Genomic DNA, 17,905 nt, shown 5'->3' on the forward strand with positions numbered 1-17,905 from the left:
TATAAGGACACAGAGGACAGAATGAATGAGACGATCAGGGCACAATCTTTGCTTGTAAAATAACGCTGATGGCTGTGCCACAGGATTTCCTTGCAGCAGACATATACTGAGTGCAATGACATCCTCTCAAGCCAATAAAACCCATTCAAAGTCTGCCCCTGTCCCAGGGAGCTTGGGATCTCAGCAGAGGAAAGATTAACCCCTAGACAGGCATGTTTGCCCAGGCTGCTCTCATTGTCACAGCATGTCCTTGTCAGCTCTCACTGACTGTGTGTCAGAAACACATATCTGAGAGATCTCGGCATCGCAGAACCTTTGCGGAGCCCTGCACTGACACAATGGGACTGTGACATTGGTGCCACCTGCACAGCGCAGGTCCTGGGTAGCCTGAGCCATCCCAAGCACCTATTCATAGCACACCAGCATTCTGTGGGCTGCCTGAGTCACAGCATCAACTCAAGGTCTGAAATAGCCCTGTAACACAGCAATGGCCAAACAGCTTGGCCATCTCTCTCTTATGTCTCCCCCAAAACAACACCAGTTCTGATGATGTAGTGGAGGAGCCTGAGATACAAGGCATGTGCAACGTGATCTTTCTGCTCTGTAGTGCCAGTGTAAGAGCACCACTGGAGCAGCTGTTGTTCTCAGGCTCTTGTGTTGAACAGAGTCCACTGAAACCACCCATCTCTGGAGGCATTGCCCCATCCCTGGAGGTGTTGCCCCAAGGCCAGGTTGGATGGACTCTGAGCAGCCTGAGCTGATGCAGGGTAGCCAATCCACAGCAGAGGGCTTGGAATTGATAGTCTTTGGAGATACCTTCTAACCCAACCTATCTATGATTCTATCACCCCCAAATGGATCAAAATCTCGTCTGAAGCCAGCTATACTTTTGGCCCCTGCAATACCTGTGGCAAACATTCCCAGATGTAATTATGCCCACTATATGGAAGAAAAACTACATTGCTTGGTTTGTTTCAATCCTTGTTCACTTCTGAGCTACAACCCATCCTAGCATCCCTTGCAGACTGCCCCTCCCTGGAGCTCCCTCTTCCAAGAATTAGGAAACAAAGTCTCTTTGCTCATAAACCAGTACCTGCCCCATTGCCAAGGAAAAACTGTGGTTGAGGGAAAAAAATCACTTGCTCAGCAGATCACCTCACTAATAGACAACGGAGCTCTGGTGTTGCCAACCCAGTGGAAAAAAAATTGCAGAGGGTATTTAATCCTCTTATGCTTGTGCATGATACAGAAGTGAGCCCACTGCTCTGGGCTGAGCTGCAAAGGGAGGTGCACTGAGCAGGGAATGCCATTTCTGCAGTATGGAGGTGGCTGGAACGATCCTCCAGCACTTGCCTGGAAGCAGTTGGCAGGAGCGTAGGATGCAAAGCGCATTAGTTTCTAACAGATGTTTGATTCCAGGTGTTATGCTTCCTTTGAACTCTCCCTTTGCTAAGAACGATGTTTGTTTGGAGGGCCAGGAGACACGCTGGTTCCTGCAAGTGTTCAGGTTTGAAACGCGCTCACAGAGTAGGGCTGGAGTGGGGAAAGGGCTCAAGGAGGGCAATTCTCGCTCATGCCTGCGGTGTTCGGGGCAGGGGCTGAGCCTGGGGCTGGGTTATAGAAGCCGAGGAACCCCAGCACTTATCAGACAGGCGGATGTCCCTGAACTGACCCAGATAAGGAGAGGTGCGCTGCACATTAGGAAGAGATAAGGGCACACCGTACAAAGCCCGGTGTTTTTTTGCCTCCCTGAATACCGCGACAGCCCAGCCTTCCCCAGCAGCCCCACAGCCTGTTTGCTTTCCGCCCGAAGGCTCCGATAACCTCCCTGCTCCGTGGTGCTACAGCAGATCCTGCCGTGTCCCATGGGCATGGATGGAGGGGCACCGGGCTCCATCCAATGCATGCTGACCTGGGCACTCCTGGAGCCCTGTGTCCCTGCTGCCCCCTGAACACTTTGTGGTTGGCTCCAACTTTTTAAAGAGAGTTTTATCTGGAGTTATATCACAGCCACTGATCTTTGCCCCTCCGCAGCGCTGCGCTCCACTGAGTCTACCTCTAACTCTTGCAGGGGGGTGATTCCCCAATAAGTGCCCTTTGGAAGAGCCTGGTTTGCCCCCAACTCCCAGCTCTCCTTTCCTTTTCACCTCTTTTCTCAACACTGCATACTGGTCATAATTCCTGCATACCTGGAGCTGGGATTGGGTTTGCAGGGTGTTCAACTCGGTTTGCCATCGCTAATGGCAAAAAAAAGTTGTCATGATGCAAAATGCCCATACCAGCATGCACGCTCCCAGGTGAGGCTGGGGTAGAGTTTGGGGTGCATGAGACTCTCATTTCACCTCCCAGGCTCTGCAGCTTGTTGTGGGGTACCAGGGCTGACCAGGGGAACACCAGCACTGTGCTTGCCCCCAGGGATCCTCCAGGATCCTCCTGGTGTGAGCTGGCTCAGAGGGGAGCACAGGGCAGGAGGAGCTCCCCAGCAGGTGAGGCTGTGTGCAGCCGAGAGCCGTGCCCACAGCCGGGCGCCATCACGCTTCTGCAGAGCTCATCCCTGTGCTCCCGCAGGAGCCCTGCCCCATGCACACACCTGAGCACTTCTGTGCTCAGCTCTCCTTCACCCTCTGCTTGGTGATGAGGTTTTTACTCTCTGTGCTCACAGCCCACCTGCCCGCAGTGTGCTCATGTCTCCCACATAAGCCCAGGTGCAAACTCGAGCAAACACACCTTAAGATTTCGTGGCTCTGCCCGTAACCCCCCATGCTACAGCTGCTGGATGAAAAGCAATCCTTATCCATCCCAAAGCCTGATTCTCAGGATGGAGCAATTTAAAGTCAAAGTTACTCACGTGCAAAAGCAGTTTCACAGCTAAATCTCTCCATCCTCCATGCCCTCCTCCATCCCTGAGTCATTTCGACTTCCCACACCGGCGTGCCTTACCTGTTGCAACAGGAGAGATCTCTCCTGAAGTTTACAGCCTCTCTGACCTTGCTGCCGAAATCCCCCTCCCGCAGCAGCACCCCGCTGGCTGCCGGGTGTCCATGGCGCTCACAGAGCAGAGGAGAGGGCTGGGAGAAATTCCTGCAAGAAGGGATTTTTCTGATTGAAACTCCAGCAGCGCAGGTTGGGAGCAGCGAGAGAGAAAGTTGGAGGAGGTGGAACTGCCTGGCTGGAGAGCCAGCCCTTCTGTGACGGGCTGGAGGAGGAGGGAGAGGAGAGGCATCGCTCGCGCCCTTGCTGTGGAGTGAACTTGTGTGTGTGTGTGTGTGTGTGTGTGTCAGAGCTGGGCAAGCACCCAAACCTTAGAGCCAAATAATTGCAGAGCTTTCTACTCTTAGCTTATCCCATTGCCGTGAAATCAAGAACCTCAGCACGAAGAGGGGGAGGTGGGGGGAAATATGTCAGGTAACTCCCTCCAACACACCTGAAAAACCCAAAGAGTGTTTTTAACTAGCTGCCAGGTGGGTGTTGAGAGGAGGGATGGGGAGAAGAGGGTGGGGGAAACCTGAACCCATCCTCGGAGCAGCTGCGTGCGGAGAGGCACTTTGAATGTTGTTGTTGTTTGCGTTGGGGGAGCCCCCAGAAAGCCCAGGTGCTGCCAAAAAGCCCCCGGGTGCTCAACAGGGATGGAAAGGTGGTCCTTGTCCTGAAACAGCAGGAGGCAGAGAGAGAGAGAGGCAGCAAGGAGAAGGGAGAGCAGAAGCAGAGATGGGGCTGTTGCATCCCAGCCCAGTTTGCTGGCATGTTAACTGGAGCATGGCTAGCTCCAGACCTCTTTGTCCCTATCCTCCTTTCAACCCCATCAACCCTCAGAAAATACAGATTTATCCTCTTTAGATTGCAATGGATTTTGAAAAGATGTCCCCAGCCAGCAGGTCACGAATCCTCCGGCCACACATGTCTTTGGCTGGGACTTGTCTCAACCTAGACATTGGTGGATTAAGTCACGGGACACAAAAGCATAGGAAAATCCATATGATTTAAAGGTCCAAATCTTAAAATACAGGAAGGGTGGACCCATCATTTTGGATATTTGGGGTTGGCAGTGAAGGTGAGTCAGAAAAATCTGCTTAAATTGCAGAAAATGCAGCTTTTGAGGTCACTAACATTTTTCAGTCTTCAATATAGCAGATAGTTTGGACCAAGAATCAGAGAGGAAATGCCTCCCCAAAGTGCAGATAGGGATTGCCTTGGTTGGGAACTGATCTGTCAGCTTCTTGCTCCTCATCCTATACTACAAGCTCATCCTGGGTTCTCTCCTTAACGCATCTTAACTCCATCTGGAAAATGATTTGGGTTTCAGACTGATGGTGCCCTTCCAGAAACAGTTTGGGTTGAATGAGAAGACACATGAATTCTGCTGGTTTTACACATTCAGCTTCTCCATTTTTCCAGCTGGTGTAGTCAGATGACTTGCAGGAAACATGAAGAAGCTTTGAGGATTATGAAAGTGATAGCAGATGTGCCAGTCAGCTCTTTGTGACAATGGGAACCCAATGGTGGGTGGTACATTTCAGAAGAGTGAAAGGAAAAGTTCCTCCACGTGGCTACATCTTGCAACCATGGAAGGCAAGAAAATCAGGTATTGGTGGGTAGATTCCAATGGGGCTGAGACAGAGCTCAGAACAATGTGTGTATTATATTTAGACACACCAAGGTACAAGTGAGCAAACCTCCGGCTTCAGGGCATCAGCTGATTGCTGCAAGGGTTGTGCACCACTTCCTTCTCCTGCATCTTGGGCCACAGGTCACTCCACAGACCTCAGAGCTGGGGGCCTTGGTCTCATCTCATGAAGCAAGTTGGGAGCTATCAGCTAGCAAGAGGCAGGAGGTTATTGTGCCACCCACAAGACAGATCTCCTTTTTGCACTCTTTGCTTTTACAGCTGGTGATAGAAGCCGTCTCTCAGCCCCTTTTCTTCGCTGCAGTAAGGTTGACTGAGGATGCTGGTGCTTACAGAAGGGCCAACTATCAGGCAGAACCTGAAGAGTGGTTGGGAAGAAGCTTAGGGTATCTTTGAGATGGGCCCCTTACAAAATACCCACAAATGCCCACTGAAGGCAAAAGCCACTGACAGCTCCACCTCATGGCCAGCAGTCTGGGAGCACTGGGTTTTCCTTTCCACAGCAGGGGCAGAGCCTGTTAACAGCCTTGTTTGCTGCAGAGGGCTGCAGGGAAATTGGTTCCCCTCCTCAGAGAAGTGCTCCCTGGTTACAGAGTGGAGAAACATCAAAAGATACGATCTCAAGTGTAGTTGGAAAGAAAATAATAGATGGCTATTTGGGAACTCAAATCCTGACCTGAAGAAGGACTTGTGCCATAAGAAAAGAAGGCAGAAAGATGGAGCTGTGTATCTTGCCTGGCTTTGCAATCAAACAAGCCAACAAAAGCCCTAGAAGTGGCGTCAACATCTCACCCTGCCGTGGGTCTCAGCTGGGAGCTCATCCTGGTGGGTGCCATGGGCATGGGGAATGTCTGGGCTCTGCCACCTCGCTGCTGAGGTGCTCCTCTCCTTATAAACACAGCACGAGATTTTGTTTCCTGGTTCCTCCCAAGATCTTCAGCTGATAGCACCAAGACGTTCTGCTGCAGGTTAGATGCACGCACGGCGTTGTGCAGATAAGTGGCATGTTAGGGCTGGGTAAGGGAAATCACCACGAGCCTCTTTGGACCAACAAGAAACACTTACGGGGTCCTTGCTGCCAATGGTTATGCCTACTGGGTGCCCAAGAGATTAGACATGCCACCTCCTAAATGTGTGCTGTCCTCTGTGTGGCCTCCGTGGACAACCTGGGGGTCAGGACAGTGCCATTGAGATGTGGCACTGCAGTGCTTCTCCAGGCCCTCATGCCCTCAGGAACAGAGTTGAGGGTGAAATCCCTTTATCATGCAAGATTCTTTCTAGCCAGACCCAGCTCCCGCTGCTCTTCCACAGGGATTTGTTCAGGCCACCTCTAAATCTACACCAAATGTCCTCTCACCATGTTTGATTGGAGGGCCTGAGGTGAGCTGTTTCCTGCAGGGACAAACACCTTTTGTTTCCCCTTTCCAGAAGGAGATCCAGTCTACAGGTCTGGCCTTTAAGCTTTGGTATCTGCTGCGCTGAAATGCTCTGTGGGTATGTGTGCAAGGACGAGCATGCATGGACTTGCAAGGGAAGGGGCGATTATCTTCCTGGAACAACAGCAACCTTTTCCCCAACAAGCGGGAGCTTGTGGGTGGGGAGGATCCAGAGCTGTGCAGGAATCGGCTGCCTGTGTTTGTGTGTGCGCTGAAACCTCACTGACCAGCACCGACCATAACCCTCAGGAAACTGCTCCCAGGTGCCAGGATGGATCCCTTGCAGCTGCAGACCCAGAGGTTTCTTATTGGGAAGATATAAAGGACAGAGATGTCCACTTTCCTGACTGTAAGTCAGCTAAAGAGCAGGAGTTGATTAAAACTCGCTTTACTCTTGGCCTGGTTTTGCTTAGTTGGGCGTCTCTGGGTCCCAGCATCAAGCTCTCCAGGCATTCTTAGTGAAGCCTTTATTGGGCATGGTGTGGATGCTTTGTGGAGCAGCTGCTCCTCTGAATGGTACCCGGAGGCTCTGTGCCACAAACCTGGTTCTCACTCTGAAGCTATGCTTTTTTTAGCTGATACAGATTTTAGGTGGAATTTTCTTAGAGCATCTCCAGGTTATGCTGACATGAGGTCTGAGAGGATGACTGGTTGCAGTCATCATATGTTGTTTTGGGGATAGAAGTTTGTGCAATGCAAATATGAACAGTGTTGATCAACCTGGTCTCATAAACATACAGCATAGGATGATGATTGATTTTTGAGGCTGAATGCTGGTCAATCCCTGCCCTTACATGCACAGCAGTGCATTGCCACAGTGCTCATGCTATTGTCAGTCCCATGTTCTCTGTAGGACTTCACAGAGCCATCATGTGGGACAGTACAAACCCAACAGATTGTGGAGGTTGAGGGTCATTAGGTTGGTGTTGATCTTGGGCTGGAGTTAAGGTCTCTTCAAGCCTTCTGTGGGGTAGTAGCCACTGCTGTGCTGTGTTCCCATTGCTGGCTTCACCATCAAGGACGATACGCACTGATTCCTACAGGTGCTGCTGACAGATCCATTGCCCCTTTAAAAGGGATGAAGTCATCTACCTCCGAAGCCATCTGGCACCACGACAAAGTCAGGAGCTCAGCACAACAGAAGGCTGGGATGCCAGCCCATGGAGGGGATGTCATCACTCTATAAACAGATGGGACCCTGATGGGATGGGGTGAGATGCTGTGCAAGACCCCAGGAGAAAGCGGTGAAGACCTTCTGGCAGGGAGCACCAGAGTGTGTAGCAGTCCTACTTTCATCGTATGGGCCCAATGAAACCCCATATCCATTCACTGTCTTCCCGGAGTGGCATGGGCCAGATCATAGCTCTCGTCATGGGATGAGCTAGTGATCATTGTGCCTCCCTCCTCCCACTCCATCCGTCTGCACAGAGCAGCATTAGCTCATCCCGAGCCAATCGTCCTGCACCATGTGCCGGATGGCTGATCTCATCGTTGGCGGCGGTGGCAGTGATTGAATCCGGCACTGTGTGTGCCTGTGGTCCCTGCAGGGAGGCCGTCAGTCCGCCATGGCCCTGCAAGGCATGGGGAAAGGACCTCCAACAGATCAGCCACTGGACCAAAAGGGTTTGGTTCCTGAAATGGTATCACAGGCTTTATGTTCCCAGGGTGCCTACACAACCAGTGCCTCCAGAATCACACATCCCTAACCAGTTGTTAAGGGGATGTTCTTCACAGGGCATCATTTGTTCATGCTGTTGTCTACCTGAAGTCCTTGTGAAGCTCCCACCCTGGAGACCCTTCTCCCTACCATGCCCTTCAAGTCATAGTGGTTTCCAGACAAGACAGGGATGCCCAAGTCTTTTCTCAAAGCCCTGTAGGGAATTTTGTCATCCTAGCTGAGAAACCAAGCTTCAGTTTGGGGTTTGTGAGGAAGAAAGAGCTTGGTGGGGATAGCAGTGAAAGAGAAGGGAGAGGAGAACATTGGAAATGGTTGGGTCTTTACGGGGTAGTGGAGAAAGAGGACAGAGATCTGAAATTATCTGGAGGGTAAAGAAGTGACAAAGGGTTAAACTACAAGTCCATGAGTCCAGGTGTCCATTCAGGGGAAATGGGCTGTTCAAGGAGATGCCTCTCTCTCCTTGCTGACCCTAAACAAGCAACTTAGGCTGGGTGTTCAACCTCAGTCCAGTGCATTGGGTTGTATGTCAGGGATTGCACAGGCACTGGGGGACAAGGATGGGCAGAGCAGGCACTGCCCATTCTCGTTTCACCCTGAGGTTCCCATTACTCAACCAGAAAACTCAGAGTTCAGTTATCATTCAGTGGAATAGGTTTTGTTTGTTTTGGTCTGGACATCAAAATATAGGACCACCAACCCTTTGATTTTGGAAACACCATTTCTCTCTGGCTTCATCTAGCTTTGGGAAAAGCCTGTTCTACTGCAGCCCATTGTCTAGAACTTCTTCTCCCATGGCATATCTGCTTGCCTTCATTAGAAACATTAGAAACATCTCGGCCCCAGACTTCCCTGCTCTAATTTCAATCCACACTGCGTCCCGCTTCTCCTTCAGCTTGGTGCTGAGACCTGATGCCCAATCACACCTGCAGAAAGCAAACCTTGCTCCAAGGACATCATGAAGAGGTTCCATTGTGCAACGGAGCCTCGTACCAGGAATATGATCTGTGTGATGATTATCTTGATACCATCCTCACTAAACCAGGGGAGCCTGAGCCAGAAGAAGAATTTAGAGCTAAACAGCTCTTGTTTACAGGAAGCCAGAGCACAGTGTCTGGGCTTGTACCAGTGTAGCAGGAGATGTTGCTATTGTCTCACACTGCAAAATATTTTGCTGGTATTGATGGATGGTGTGTCCCTGAGATTTCCCAGGGACGCTGTGGGAGCAATTTCCCTCGTTTCTGAAGGATCTTGTGCAGCAGCCTGAGGGGAAAAGTGTTTGTTGTGGCTGAACTGGACAATCAAGCAAAGGTCACTGGCTTTATTGACTGTTATTTTTGGCCACTATCACTGTAGGCTTTGCAACCTACGCACCACGACTTGTGTTGCTACAGATGAAAGTAGGGACTTGGCCGTGTTGTAAAGGGTGACGGCCACCCATGGGCATGGTACTGGTAGCCCAAATCTCCATGAATTGGTACCAGTGAACAAACCTACTATCCAAACTCCCACCAATTTCTCACAGGTTTATCAAAGGAGAGGGGAGACGTTTCTCTCCCAGCAATGAAGCTGTTTTACTGTGGGCGTCATTACCTTCCATCTGAGTTTACAAAATTGTGGTCCCACGGGCAAAAAGTTGGTAAACTGCTCTGCAGGAGTGAGTGCAGAACATCATCTCCAAGGCTTGCCCTGCTTTGGGGCAAAGCAACAATGGAGAGGCAATCAAAATGGCTGACTGCTGTCCAGATGTGGGGGAGGGCATGCCCACTTCTGGCAGGGAGTGTTTTGTGGTGGGAACAGTTTTTCTTTGCCCTCAGCACACAGCTAAGGGAGGCTGTTGTGCCCACAAACAGGACGGTCCAGTTCCTGTGGAGGCAGAAAATCTGTTGGGCCAACTCCATGAGTCAGAGAGCGTTTGCTGAAGACCTTATAGTGAAAGGAATTGCATTTGGATGTTCCACCAGCCCATAGGGGTATGGGTGAAACTTTCAACCTCTAGGGAACACCTCTAGGCCTGCAGCTTCTCCCAGATGTTTGGCATCTCCCAGTGCCTGCATCCTCTGAAGGATGCAGCAGGACTGGTTAACCTCCTTTACATAGGAGGGGAAACTGAGGCATGCAGATGTTCATCTACGTTTATAAAGCCAAACGGGGATTATGTGGCTGAGGGGAAGCAGAGGGATGGAGAAGGAGTGTGATGCTCCAAATTTGCCTAGAAATGGAGCTTCTCCATTTCCTGCAATGACAGGGCTCTGTACTGTGTTGCTGGTTTGGGGCTTTTGCTCTGAAGCAGCTTTGAGCCTCCACCCCCACCTCCTCCCCCTGTTTTGTGAAGTTTTGGGTAGAGCAAAAAGAAGGGGCAACTTTCGTTAGGATAAATACGAGAGGCAATCTGCCAGATAGATAAATAGAAAAAGGGCTGGGTGAGAGGTGCGGAGGATCCCTAAAGCTGAGGGGCTCTGCATTTATTATCATATTAAGTGCCCTGAACAGCCAAAATAACCATCTCCATTTTAAGGCACGTACACATTAAAAAAAAAAAAAAGAAAAAAAAAAAAGAAAAAACACCTTCTTTAATTGCTACACTTAATTCATTAAAGGATTACAGTGAAGGCTAAAGGAAAAAAAGTGAAGTGTGACGGGTGGTTTGGCATCCAAACCATCTGTGTGTGTTTTGGATGTCGCACAGATTCAAACGTGACTCCCCCGCCTGGCGTTCCTGATGCTGTTCCCAGTAGTGCCCCAGAGCCTGCACTACTGGGAGCAGTGGGTGTGAGGAGCATGGCCACAGACAGCACCCTGCTCAGCACAAATCCTTCCCTTCCCTTCCCTTCCCTTCCCTTCCCTTCCCTTCCCTTCCCCTCATCCCCTCCCCTCCCCTCCCCTCCCCTCCCCTCCCCATGCTGCAATAGGAAACAATGTTGATTTATTTGTATTTATTTATTTTATTCAAAATGGACTCTGTCTTGATATAAATTGAGCTATGATAATGAACTCGGGAAGCTGGTTTATCTCCCTGTCCCTTTTTTAATTTGGGTTTCCAGAGTTTGGAAGCAAGGTTGATGTACCTCATGATAATGATGTACTGGTTGAGAAAGGGTTACAGGAAGCAGTGCTGGTGGCTGGTGCAGGTGAGGGCATTTAGCACCTGATAAATGGGAGGGGAGTGGACCCTGGCTGCTCTGTGGCTAGAAGGTTATAAGGGCTAAGTGAGGGTAGCCTGCCTTTCTCTCTGGTTTGACCCAGGCTATGGCTGGAACAATGGCTTTGGAGCAGGGGAAGGAGAAGCACAAGGGTAAGTCCATCTCAGTGGAGATGTTTATTTACTGGCTAAATGGAGACTGGCTTCTGCAGCTGGGTTCAGTGATCCTGATGGGTCCCTTCCAACCCTGTTCTGTGTTTCTGAGCTGCCAGTTGTGGCTCAGTGCTAGGGCTTGGTCATGGGTGGTGAAGCTGTGTTTGAGGTCAGGGCAGTGTGATAGTCCTCAGTGAGGTTATCCCATACTGCATAGAGTGTAATGACTGCATGGAGTGTATTGCCTTCCCAAATCAGGGTGGGCTGGAGAGAGCTGTTGCAACCAGTTTCCTCCAGGAGTGACTGTGTGCAGATAAGCCCCGAACAAACAGGGTTGTCCCGAGGCCATAGTTTGGTCTACAATGAGACCTGAGCATGTCCTGCTCCTGTAGAGCCTCATTTTTCCCTTTGCTGTCAGTCAGCATCTTAACAACATGAAGATGTGTCTGTTGTGGTGGATGACCTGTGGTGGAACACCTGTGGCTGTTGGTTGCCTTAGAGAAGACTGGGAGGATGGTGTTTGGATGGGTGTAGGAAGAGACAACGTGACTACTTCTTGGAGCTGCTGCTCACATTACAGGGGTATTATACAGGGATTTAATTCTGGGAGTTGTCAGCAGTGCGTGCTCACTGGGGACTTCTATTTGCAAGTGAAGCTCTTGCAGCTTTGGGTGTAATGTTCATTGTTTGAAACGCCCCCCCTGGAGATTTTCCCCTACCAACTTTTATCTGTCTCCGCCATCATAAATATTGTCTCATTTCATCTCTTTCAAATGGGTCCTGGAATGAATGCTGTGGGCTGTCTTGTACCCCAGCCTGGGGAATTTGGATTTTATTTGCAGCATGCCAGGGAATTTTGCTTGCCAGTAATGACTTGTGCTGTAATTGTGAACTTCCTCTTATGGCAGAGCTCTTTTAGCTTCTTTGGTGAATGCTTGCTTTGAGACTGGAAACTGAAGCCATGCTGGTGTTTTTTGGTGTTCTTTTTGGAAGTCCCCTTGAATTACCTAAAGCCTTTCAGTTCTTGGGCACTTCTGCTGCACAGCGTCTGGAGGGAGAGAACTAGGAAGTGCCATTGCAGATAACCTGTCCTGCAGGATGATGGGGAAGGCAGGGCCCCTCTTACCCCCTCCATTCCCCCACAGCTGCACGCCTGCTCCTGTTTTCTATTGCCTTCGCCTCCTCTCCAAGCTCTGCCCCACAACCTGGCCCTGGGCCACCTCCTCCAAATCAGGGCTGGGAGCCAAACTCACACCCAGGGCAGCAGCAGGAGCGCAGTGCTCGGTACGCACCGCCTGCTTGTGCCTGCCAGTGTCGTCTGTTGGCTGCAATTTGGGCAGGAGGAGAGAGTTTACTTAGCCAGCTCCTGCCAGACCCCAGGGTGATGAAAGTTGGGTTTAAAGGTGCTGAGATAGGGCTGGGGAAGGGATCAAAGCTGCCTGCAGCTGCAGCGGGTGATGCGCGGTGCTGGCGGAGGTAATGCTCAGCCTGTGAGGCTGCAGGAATTGCATTTCCATTCAAATGCAGCTTGTGCTGCCTGGTGAGCGGGGAGCTGCCTCTGTTCCCACGGACTTATTTACCTGCTTGGAAGTGGAAAGTGTTCAGTACCTGGCGGGCTCTGCTGGGCTAATTAATTTATTTAATAATGATGCTTAGTTGCTCTCCAGGCCTGACTGCTTTGCATCCCAAAGGCTGATGACTTTTGTTTTGTTGGTTATTTTTTTCTTTTAGAAATTCCCAGTGGAGATGCACCCAGTTGATTTATACACGTTGTTTCTTTTTGTTCTACGTTTTGTACAGCATCTTGTCCAACAGGGCTCTGATGTGCTGCTGTCACCCCAAAGCACATCCCTGTGCTCTAAGAAGCCTCCAGGAATGCAACATCAACAGTATAATTCTTAGGGCTTTACGAATCCATCGAGTTAATGGTGCAGTTAGCCTGAAAGCAGGAGGAGGCTTTGAAGGCTGCAGTCGCTAGAGGGAGACAGGGGAGCCCCTGCTGCTTAGCTGGGTGTGAGGGATTCATGGGCACCCTTTTCCCTTTCCCCTGCAGTCCCTGGGAAGAAATCCAGCTGGCTTGGAGAATGCAGGATGCCCTGCCAGCTTCCCACCATGGCTCTTGTCATCTCGAGCTTCCTGCTTCCTGCAGACAGTGGGTTCCAGGCTGTGCCCCAGACGAGGGGCCATGTGTGTCCTAGCAAGGCTTCCCCAGTCGCTCCTACCTTACCTACTCTGCCCACTTTTCCTGCAGCCCCTGGCAAAGCTGTTGGGGCAGCTGATTTCAGGGAGCCTGTGTCTTATTGCAACATTCAATGGAAATGTTGTCTGAGGTTGGCTTGCCTTCAGGGACAAGCAAGAAAAAAAATGGGGTGTGGGAAAAACTCTGTTATCCTGTAGGGTAGGTGCAATGCATGCAACTGGTGTTACCCAAAGTAGTGCCTGTGGAGGTATGCAAGCACTGGGGACATTGATTTCCTGCCAGGTTATGGGTGCGGGTCCTGCCCCAGGGACTGGGGAAGAGAGGAGAAGGTGATGTTGGTTGGGTTGCTGTAGCTTTGACTGGTGTGGGAGCACCTTGCCAGAGCCTGGGTTTGCAGCACAGCTCTACAGGACCTGCTCCAGCATCGTTCAGCCCAAATGTGGGTGACCATCCTTGTTCGCACAGGGGGTTTATGTGAGCAGAGTGTGTCCTGAAAGAGAAGAAAAAGCATCCAGTGCTCTGTCTGAATGGAGGTCTGTCTGAGCACAACTGGGATGCAGCAGCACTGTCAGCATAATGAGGTGCTGGAGTTCAGCTGTCACCCTGCTGCTCTTCACATTTGCTCTCCTTTTCACCCTGAGCCAGCGCTGGGTGTTTCCGTGACTTGCACCCCTGGTTTGTGCCCCAGCGGGTTGTTCTTTTCCTTGCCTTACCAATTCATACCCCAAACTGCATTTTTCTCTGCAGGTGAGTCACACGTTGTGCTGTTGCAACACTCACCTTGCTGCGACCTCCGCAGGAGCCATGTCCCTGCATGCCAGAGCTCATTTGGGGTGCAGTGATTCAGCTCAGCTCACGGGCCCTGAGCCTCCTTGCTATCCCAGCTGTGTGTACCCAGGAGAGCACTTCTGCCTGCTGGGGGGTGAATCACCCAGGAGCGGCTGGCCCTGCCTGCTGCCAGCAGGAAGGGAATGGGGGAGAGGGGGAGTTTGACTGGGAATGCACTGGTGCAGAAACCTTCCTCCAGACTTTGGGTTTGGGGGCAGCCTTGCAATGCAGTGCTTGAGTTTGGGGTGTGGAGGAGGATAGAGTTAAGTGAAGACGTGGCATTGTTGGCAGACCGGTGCTTTGGAGGTGCTTTGGGCAGGCTGGGACAAGGCCACCAGCGTGCAGAGGATGTCTGCTTTGTCATGCTGAGCTCCATGCGTGTTCCCACAGCTGGTGGCTGGAGCTGGAGGCAGGGGGCTTTCCATGGGGGGAAGTTGAGTTGATGCTGTGCAGCTCAGCTGCCACCTCCAGCAGCTGTGGGTGGCATTTTGACTGAGCCTCCATTGTGTTTTCTTTCAGCTGATTTAATTTGCTGTGGTTTCAATTTTCTGTAAGCTGGCGCTTACAGAGAATGGCTTAAGGGGTCTAATTGAAGAATTGCCAGAGGAGATGTGTTGTGGCACTGATAGCTGGCCTTAAGGACACCTACTTGGTGAGTCTCGCTGTTTGACCTGTCCCAGCAGTACCAGTGGGACCACTATCAGGTGGGAAGGATCCTGCAGAAGGGAGCTGGAAGCTGAAGGTGGGGATTCTTCGGGCTACATAGAAAGCTGAGTGAATGGATGAGTCCAATGAGCAAATGCTCAGATGAGATCCTTTGTTGGGTACCAGGTAGAGGACTGTTGCTTTCTGGAGTGGGGAAGAGGGCTCACAACCTTCCCCCATACTGTGTCACTGTCCCTCATGCACCCTCATGTTGGCACTGCTGCCATACACGTGCCATACACGTGCATCCATGTTGAGGTGCAGCAGGATGGGCTCTGAGGTGGTACAGCTACATGCCATCAATAGCTACAAGGGATGGATCTCAGGTGCACATCTCTATAGCAAGTCAGGGCACCCACAGTTTCTGTGTTCTGCAACCAAACATCCTGATAAAATCCCTGCTTCCAACACCCTGAACACTCAGTGACTGCTGTGACACTGTAGCTGTGGGCAGGGAGTTGCCTGTAGAATGCTGTCTATTAACACAGCCACAAATACTTGTCTGAGATGATTTTGTTTATGATTTATCCCAGAGCAGGCCCACAGAAATGTAGGGAATAGATCAGATGAAATTCCTTGGTCTGGTTCAGCCCTGCAGCCCAGTGGGGCACTGCAACCTGCAGGGTGGCTGTGGGGTCTGCAGCTCAGAGAGGATGGAGGTGGCACACAGTTCACTTCCCCCATGCAGGTGGGCTGAATGCTTTGTGGTGGCTGCATGATGCAGCTGGCTTTTGCTCAGTGCCTTTTGGAGGAGGATGAGGGGGGAGGTGGGTGCAGTGCAGCAGGGGTACCTGAGGAGCTGCTGCATGGTGCTGATGCAGGCACTTCTCCTTAGCCCCAGGCAATTATCTAGTAGCAATTATCTCCTGTGGGTGCCACCCAGAGTGAAGCTCTCATTGGGTTTTGTTTCCCAGACGTCTAAAGACTTGCCTGGAAAAAAAAAAAAAGAGTCCCACTGAAAAGCTTGCATCACTCCTCTTGGTGTGCTGGAGTGGGGGTATGCAGCTGACAGCAGACCTGTGGCAGAAAACACTTTGCAGAGGGCACAGAGGCAGCATTGGGTCCAAAACATATGGCTGTGGGTTTAGAGGGTTGTGTGTCACCTGTGCACTGGCATAAGCTGCCTTGTTGTTCAGCATCCTCTGATGTAGATGTGCTGTGCGGTCCCTGCCCCAGGCTGGCTGAGAGCAGCAAGCTGCTACTGAGATGCTGAAGAGGCTTCTGGGTGTCAGGCAGCCTCATTGCAGGACTTTAACCTAAGGGCATGCCCACGGGCTGCTGGGGGTTGCCCATGCTTTGGGTGGCAGAGCTGATGCCTGAAAGTGTTCTGCTCTCAGAGGGGTTTTCTTTGGTTCCAGAGGAGCATCTCCCATCAGCTGTGTTTCCTTTGTTATTAGTTACCTGTAATGCAAAATCAGTATTTTGGTGGCATGCTGAGCTGGAAAGGAAGATAAAATGACAAATCAGTACCATGCGTCCTCAGAGCATGAGGTTATTTTTCACCAGTGGGGTCTCAGCCTGTCTCATCTTTGGCAAGGAACTAAATGACATCTTTATTGGCTGTGTATCTGCGGGCAGGCAGCTTGGACATCCTGGGTATTGAATCGGGGAGGCAGTCATTGGAGTTACTCATTTCAAGCACCAATAGAGCAGGAATTGATGAACTGCATCGCGTTCCTTGGCCAACCATCTTCTGCTCTTTAGTGGCCAACCCTGATGTGGGAGTTTGTACATGTGTGTAGGATGACTCTGAACAACCTAAACATGACTGTTGGGCAATGGTTTGCTGTTATGCAAATTGCACAGATGTTTCACAATGAGGGAAGGGTGATTCAGGTGTCCCAGTGCCTCGGCTGTGACTCTGCTTAGCCCAGAGCCTTGCTTGAGCAATGCTTCAGCACAGGCAATGTGGTGATCCTCGATGTCGCCTTGTTCTGGATCTGGGTGACACATCCCGAGCCTCTTTTTGTCACTGCCGTTACAGGCAGATGTGAAAGGAGCATTTGGCAGCCGCACAGTGGCACAGCTGGTGGAGGTGAGGGTCCGTCTGTCCATCAGCCATGTCTGGTTCTTTTACCTAGGAGCTGTGTAAAGGCATGGAAAATGTGGCTGTTACGTTGACATCAGGCACAGAACTGCTGTTGCTAAAGCTTGAGGCTGTGCTTTGACCCAGTTTAAGCTTGAAGAACCTCATGCTTACAGCCCTGGGGCAATGAGGAACCTGGAGTGGCTGCAGCTAACTGCACCCAATGCACTTGGGCTCTGCTGATGGGAGCTAACGGATAATCTGCTCTGTGATGTGCTCAGATGTGGCTCAGCACTGACTGATCCCTGTCAGGCCTGGATTGATATGATTGTTGTCTTAATACTCCCTGGTCTGGTAGCAGAGGAAATGCAGAGAGCTCATGGCAGTGCCTAAAGCAGCCGGTCCCCAGCACAACTTGCTGTAGTACTGGCTTTAGCAACATGCAGGCTTCCCAAATTAATAGAAAATAATGGTTTGTAGCCTTGTTAGACACTCAGAATTCTTCTCTGTAAAAGCAGAATGCAGTGTTAATGGGGGGAAGAAAATAAAGGGAGTAGGAGTGGATGCAGACAACCCAAGGGGTTTAAGGTGTGCAGAAGCTGCCTGCTGAGTGTGTCCCCTGCTGGGCATGGAGTGAAGCCAGTGCCTGGTGTCTGTGCTGGGCTCCTGTTGTCCTGAGAAGGAAGACGTGCATCAAAGCTGGGAGGTTTGCTTCTAAGCTACAGTGTCTGCAATTCTTCTGCTCTTTGTATGCTGGAAGAACAGGGCAGTATGCAGATCCTCATGAGCACTGATATCCCTGACTTATCTGTGTCTTCTAAATGCTTGAGATCATTAAGGACTGGGGAAAGAAAGCCTGTTGTCTGACCGCCAGCAGCACTGAAAGGGCTCTCTATATTACCTTGTAGTTTATAATTTCACAAGTCTTTCTGTCCAAATTTACCAGTAGGCAGAGTAGCTGTAGGGTGCATAGAAGCAGTAACAGCATAGACACAGCTTGCTCGTGCTTATGTGTGAGTGCCTACATGCACTGAAATGGAAGGTGCTAAAGTAGAACATTATGCAGGGTGTATCTATGTGGAAGTGTATCTTGTGTTAGTAAACACCAGTTTGTGT

General features: G+C 50.8%; 1 protein-coding gene across 1 annotated transcript in view; it reads right to left on the reverse strand.

The window, feature by feature from the left end:
• Positions 1 to 3,242, reverse strand: part of FAT2 (FAT atypical cadherin 2) — a 48,051-nt gene extending 44,809 nt beyond the window's left edge. The window contains exon 1 of the mRNA XM_015875847.2: positions 2,941 to 3,242. The gene's annotated coding sequence lies outside the window, so the exon portion shown is untranslated. The remainder of the gene's footprint in view (positions 1 to 2,940) is intronic.
• Positions 3,243 to 17,905: the final 14,663 nt, after the last annotated feature.

The sequence above is a fragment of the Coturnix japonica genome, chromosome 13 (genome assembly GCF_001577835.2).
Source record: "Coturnix japonica isolate 7356 chromosome 13, Coturnix japonica 2.1, whole genome shotgun sequence".
NCBI lineage: Eukaryota > Metazoa > Chordata > Aves > Galliformes > Phasianidae > Coturnix > Coturnix japonica.